This window comes from Dermacentor andersoni, chromosome 3 (genome assembly GCF_023375885.2).
Source record: "Dermacentor andersoni chromosome 3, qqDerAnde1_hic_scaffold, whole genome shotgun sequence".
NCBI lineage: Eukaryota > Metazoa > Arthropoda > Arachnida > Ixodida > Ixodidae > Dermacentor > Dermacentor andersoni.
Window position 1 is genome coordinate 199,678,977 of NC_092816.1, and position 6,238 is coordinate 199,685,214.

Genomic DNA, 6,238 nt, shown 5'->3' on the forward strand with positions numbered 1-6,238 from the left:
TTCAGTTAACACAACGTTTTAGTGCTAACATCGGCAGTGCCCTGTCTCATAGTATCCCCACGTAGTCGATTTTTTTTTTTTTTTTGCATATACGGCCGCAATGAACGTTAGGCTTTGGCTGTACGACCTGAATAAGCACAACGCGTGCACTCTCGAGTTAAGATACATCGCCAACGGAATGTGTGATATGCAATGCAGTCTAGGTGGCTGTACTTGTCAAGCTAAAGGTCTTTTTGAGAATGTCAAGTTCCAAGAACAGTTTTATCTCGAGTCCCCAGTATTCCTTCACCACCTTAAAGTTTATCAGCTCTCTCAGAAAATGCATTGGTTCTCAAAAAAAAATGATGCGGCCGCGCTGCTACGGCTGCCGCCTTTGTTCATATGTGGCTGGCACGCCGCCTTCTGACATAATCATGGCTACTTGAGTTTGCTTTCCTGGCGGGAACAAGTTAATGATGTGAAGCGCGGCGAGAATCTCCCGCATTCGCTTTAGCAGGAAACCCGCCTTTCTTGTTACTCACTAACAGACTACTACTTGCGACCGATCTAGATTAGAGATTGTAAATTACCTAGGGTAATTTTAATTCCCCAGCATTTTCAAGGTAATTGACAGATTTTCTGCAAACGACCTATCTATCTAAGTTTCCATCTACGTAAATTCCATTCTCAAGTCGCCGTGGCAGCGTAGTGGCTTTGATGTTGCGCTGGTGACCCCGAGTTTGCGGGATCGAATCTCGGCCGCGGCGGCCGCATTTCGATGGGCGCGAAATGCAGAAACACTTGTGTACGGTGCATTGGGTGCAAGTTCAGGAACCGCGGGTGGCCAAAATTGAACCGGTCTCTCCCACTACGGCATGCCTCATGATCATGTCATGGTTTTGGCACGTATAACCGCAGAAATAAATAATAACTAAATAATTATCCAACCGTCTACCCGCCTCCCTGGGTCTTTAGTTATTCCGTGGTCCTATCGGTAAAGCATCGGGCAGCTGTGCTGAAGGAACAGGGTTCGAAAGCAACCATCAGACCGACTTGGGTCACTTAGAATGCGGCAAGTTTTACGCGCGGGCTTCTCGGCAGTGCTAAGTTGGCGCAGTTTGTCCAGAAAGAAGACCACAATGAGGCGCACGAAAAACGCCTTTCACAATAATGGTTCAGAAAGTTTGGCGCTGGAAATTTGCTGTCTTTTAAAAAAGATTGGCTTAGACATTTTGCGAAATAAGAAAAAGTGATTGGTGGTGCAACTCACCGCCACATTTTGAAGGGGGCACTCATATCATCCATCCACTCACGCATCGGGAGCGCGAGAGAGTATCCCTGTCGCCGGTATGACATGTTTCTCAGCATTCCAACGCACCGGCACGCCATGCATATCGGAGGCCACGCACAGGGTTCGCGGTAGTGTCTCGAGACGGCCCTGAGTATTTCTAGGGAAACTCAAAACAAGAATCCTCTTCCAATATGCGCCCCATTTATAACTAGTTTTAACGGTGCCAATACGTCGTGTCGCTATATTGATTCAATGCTAAATGAATTACCATCGACAGTCGTGGCGAAATGTATTCTGCGGAACTTTTTCTTCGGTCTTATCACGCAAGTAACCTATTCAGTATACTACAATGGAAGCTGGCCAAACCCTTAAGTTCACGAAAAGAGACTTCGAAAAGCCGTGTCCCTCTCACAGTGATGTGAAGGAAACACTGTACATCTAGAAAATTCGTCATATCCTCGAATGTGCTTCCGTAGTATCTTAAAGCATTTTTGGATAAGTCAGTATAAAATTCCTTATGTGCCTGTTCGTTCCCTGAGACCAAAGAATCCTTACGTTACACCCCGCTGTAAGACGAGATATGGTCGAAGACACCGTAACTATTATGTCCCAGCAATGTTTAATTTACTTCCTCAAAGCATACAAGATGTGAAAACGAAATATGGTCTTAGAAAGGCTCTTAAACACATTAATGAGTGATGGGAAGCCTGTCATGTGTGTTTTTTTCTCAGTGTTGTCTAATGTGTTTCTGATGGCTCTGTCGCTGTCTGTCAGGCACTGCCGTTCAAGCCCACTGTGGCTTTGGCAGGCCCGATTCTTCCACTGTAATGATTCTCAAGTCATCAATAAAGTATTATTATTATTATTATTATATAGCTCTTGTAGTCTGCGATCCCAACGCTGTAGCTCTTATAAACAAAACACAGGCGATTCAAGACAGATCTGCCCGTTTTGTCATGTACTGCTACTGGAGCGATGCTGGTGTCATAGCTCTGGAACATAACTTAGACTCTATTCGATGAAACTTCGTCTTAAATTTTCGAAACTCATCTTTCTTGATGTAAACCATAGCTTCAAAGCCTTAGCTTGGCACTTATACCATAAGCCACCAATATAGTCATCAAAGTGAAGGGAAAATGGCCGAAAAATACAGGAGTATTTCGACCGCACAAAAGTGTTCCAATTTTCGTTGGTCCCTTCCGATATTTAAGCAATAATTTCAGCAATTATTGTTCAACCATTTACGCCTTCTAATGGTTGAAGGTCGTAGGGAGGAACTTGGGAGGAACTAGGCGTACAGAATTAATTTACAGATATTTACATTACAACAAGATACATTCGACAGTCTAGCGTGACTCCCAAATGGAGCCCGCAAGACGAAGCCGGCAGCATACGAGCTCGAGCACACAGCTCACGAGCACGACGACGAGCTCATTGACGAGCACGATGACGAGCACCTTGACGAGCACATCCTAGCAGCCGACAAACAGCTGCTTATAAACACTCCATTCTCCCTATATCCCTAGGTGAGGGAAAACTGCTGTCCAATCGGACTGTCCATAGTCGTCGGGGCGTAGTCGACCCGACTTGAAGGAGGAGGGCTCACACACACACACATACGCACTTTGGATTCCCAGAAGCCGTGTTGAGCGCGTCCTAGTAGCCAGATGCTCACGTCTGACCCCAGCCGGCGCCTCTAAATTCCAGAGCTGGCTTTCTCCTGTAGTCGCCACGAGTGTCAGCAGACTGCGACGAATCCTGGGGCCCGAGGAAAACGTGCCGCAAAGCACCCTTTTGTTAGGGGAGCTCTTCTTGCTGCAGAGAGACCATGAAAACCCGCTAAATGAACCAACAATACACGGGGCGCCAAACGTGGCCAAGCCTGCTGCCGTCGCCGATTCTCTGAACGAGGAGGATGGTGGATTGACGCGGCCGTAGTCTCCAGTTCTCTGAAGGAAGTTCGTGGTCGGTTAGCGCTGTGGTCCTCGCTGGTTCTCTGAAGGGCGCCACCACCGCGGTTCGATCGAAGCACCCGCAGCGGGCTGAGATAGTTTTGCAGAGCATTACCCCTGCAGGCCAATCCTAACAGCCTGTAAAGGTCCCTTAACTTCTCGTTTAATTTTTGTTAAAGAGCTTATCTCGTTCTTTTAGTTACCTGCCCTACATTTAGTGCTCTTTCTTTCGCTGTCTTTAATGTACCTTTCACGTTTATTGAATTTGGAGTCCTGAATATTTCATGTTTTTCAGTGTTCAGCCTGATGGTTGATTTCCTCAGGATGTATATTTTTGCATGCCATGTGTCATTCCTGCAGATTTTGTTATATTCCACCCTCTCGTACAATATTCTCTCAGGGTTAATGTAATGATGTGAATAAATAAATAAATAAATAGGACATGCTTCCCAGCAGCCCGAAGGCTCCAGCACGCGTCCCCGTGAAATCTATGCGGCAGTTTCCGACGCTACAGCAAAACTGCCGACAGCTGTTTTTATTGCATGTTCGAGCGAAAGCCAACCCCTCGCAAGACGCAAGGCACACCCAGAAGCAGCAACTACTCAGCCCCCCCCCCCCCCCCCCCTTATGAAAGCTATGTCGTAGCTTTAATGGCGCAAGAATAGCGGCAATTCATAGAGGTCGTGCGGCTGTCCAGAACGGGGACTAAGGAGCGGCTTACGGCAATAGATGTTCGCACCTGGAAGCGTGACCTACCCATGGCCACATCGACATATTTCTTAATTGATGTCGTTCTTCGGCGCTTACTGGTTCAGTGAGTTGACTACGTCAGTTGCGCCTCGGAAAAATGGAGTAGCGCGTGACTGGCCAAGAACAGTCGTTTCCTAGGCCAAAGCTATCACTTGTAACCAGTCTCTTTGCGACCACCTTAGCTTGACAGTGTTCATCGCCCGACGCAAATAATAAAGAAAGATGTGGCACGAGCCATATAAACATACCCGATGAAGACCATCCGGACAGTCGCTCTTTCATTACGTTAGCCAGGAAGAATGCACTGTCAATTATATTACTCTGGAGGGCTTTGTTAAAAAGCAACCTCCTTGGCCTATTCCCCGCCGGTTTCGAGCGATAGCAGCTGGCTGCCTAACACACCTGACCGGTTGCTGCTATAGTGCGGACCAGTAGCGGATATTGTGCAAAGCGAGGCGACACAGGGTTGCCACAGAACTACACAAGCATGGACGTTGGCTTCAGCTCAAACACAGCATCGTCGTCATACCATCGTCTTCATTTCAGTGCCTTCATTCGACTGTGATCATTCCTCAAATGTGATACCGTCGTTATCCATGGTATTGGCACAATTTTCTTTTTTTTTATTGTCACTTGGATCTCCACATTAGAGAAAACTCTGTACTAAATTACTATGTGATGCATAGACTTGCTTTGGTAGTGTTTTATTATCTCTTCGTAGATTCATATTACCCTAAGTGTTATAATTTTTTGCGCTCATTTTCTTTGTTGTTGTTTTCCTTGTGAAAATTTTAGACTAGCAAGCCCTTGCATTAGCCAAACCTCAGATATTTCTCAGCTGATTAAGAAGATTAAGAAGAACGGTTGGTGGAACCGGAGAGTTATTGTAACTACATTATTCGCGGGATCGGGTGGCAGACATCATCACAGAAGTTCTTTTTTTTTAAGTGTTGTGAAACATTTTGCCGTAAGCTTCTTTTATGTCGGAGAGTGTTGCAATGCCGAATCATCGTGACCACCGCCATCACTGTTGCCCAATGCCACACAATAATACGATGTGGTATTCAACGCTCTCCTCTGAGTCTCTACAAGGTCTCAGTTCACACCCTAGAATCCAAAAAAAAGTCAGCCGATGCGAAAAAAAATGCCGGCGCATATATCAATTGGAGACGATGCGCGATGACGTCATTAGGAATATTTCTTATGATGGGTGTGTATTTGGTAATGGATATGTTATACATATTATTGTAGGTCATACGAATCCAACAAACACTGACATCAAGGACAACATAGGGGAAGTTACTTGAGCTTACTATATGAAATAAAGAAACGATAGTTTAATGGAAGTGAAATTGGATGAAAAAACAACTTGACGCAGGTGGGGACCGAACCCACAACCTTCGCATTTCGCGTGCGATGCTCTACCAATTGAGCTACCGCGGCGCCATTTCCCCATCCACTTTCTTGGATATATATGTTTCCTAGTAGAACTATGGGAGGGGTTGGCTTTCGCTCGGACATGCAATGAAAACAGATGTCGGCAGTTTTGCCACAACCTTCACGAAATGCGAAGGTTGTGGGATCGTTCGCTACCTGCCGCAAGTTGTTTTTTCATCCACTTTCACATCCATTAAACTATCGCTTCTTTATTTTATTTATTAAGCACAAGTAATTTCCCCTATGTTGTCCTTGGTGTCAGTGTTTGTTGGCTTCTTATGACTAATACAAAATTGGGCCCCTCGGTTAATCCCCTTTCTTCTCGTTTATTACGTAACGAGGGTATCGAATCCGGCAACATTGATGCCTTCAGGTAGCATGTGTGGGTTTATTCACCAGTTGCCTTCACCCAAAATGATCACGTTCTCGTGAAGCCTGCGGCAGAAAGGACGTTCCACGTCCGCCGTCAAGGTCTGTGTGCGGTGGCGCTGGCTAACACTCCCAGGGTTCTACTAGGAAACATAAATACCCAAGAAAGTGAAGGAGGGAACGGCGCCGCGGTAGCTCAATTGGTAGAGCATCGCACGTGAAATGCGAATGTTGTGGGTTCAGTCCGCACCTGCGGCAAGTTGTTTTTTCATCCACTTCCATTAAACTATCGCTTCTTTATTTCATTTATTAAGCACAAGTAATTTCCGCTATGTTGTCCTTGGTGTCAGTGTTTGTTGGCTTCTTGTTACTAATAAAAAATAGGGCCCCTCGGTTAATCCCCTTCCTTCTCGTTTATATATAGTTGTAAGTATGATCATGAATATTGTCACGCGTCTTA

At 45.8% G+C, this 6,238-nt stretch overlaps 1 non-coding gene across 1 annotated transcript; it reads left to right on the plus strand.

The window, feature by feature from the left end:
* Positions 1–5,963: 5,963 nt before the first annotated feature.
* Positions 5,964–6,036, plus strand: TRNAS-UGA (transfer RNA serine (anticodon UGA)). The gene has a single exon. It is a non-coding gene; the product is annotated as a tRNA-Ser (tRNA).
* The last annotated feature ends 202 nt before the right edge of the window (positions 6,037–6,238 follow it).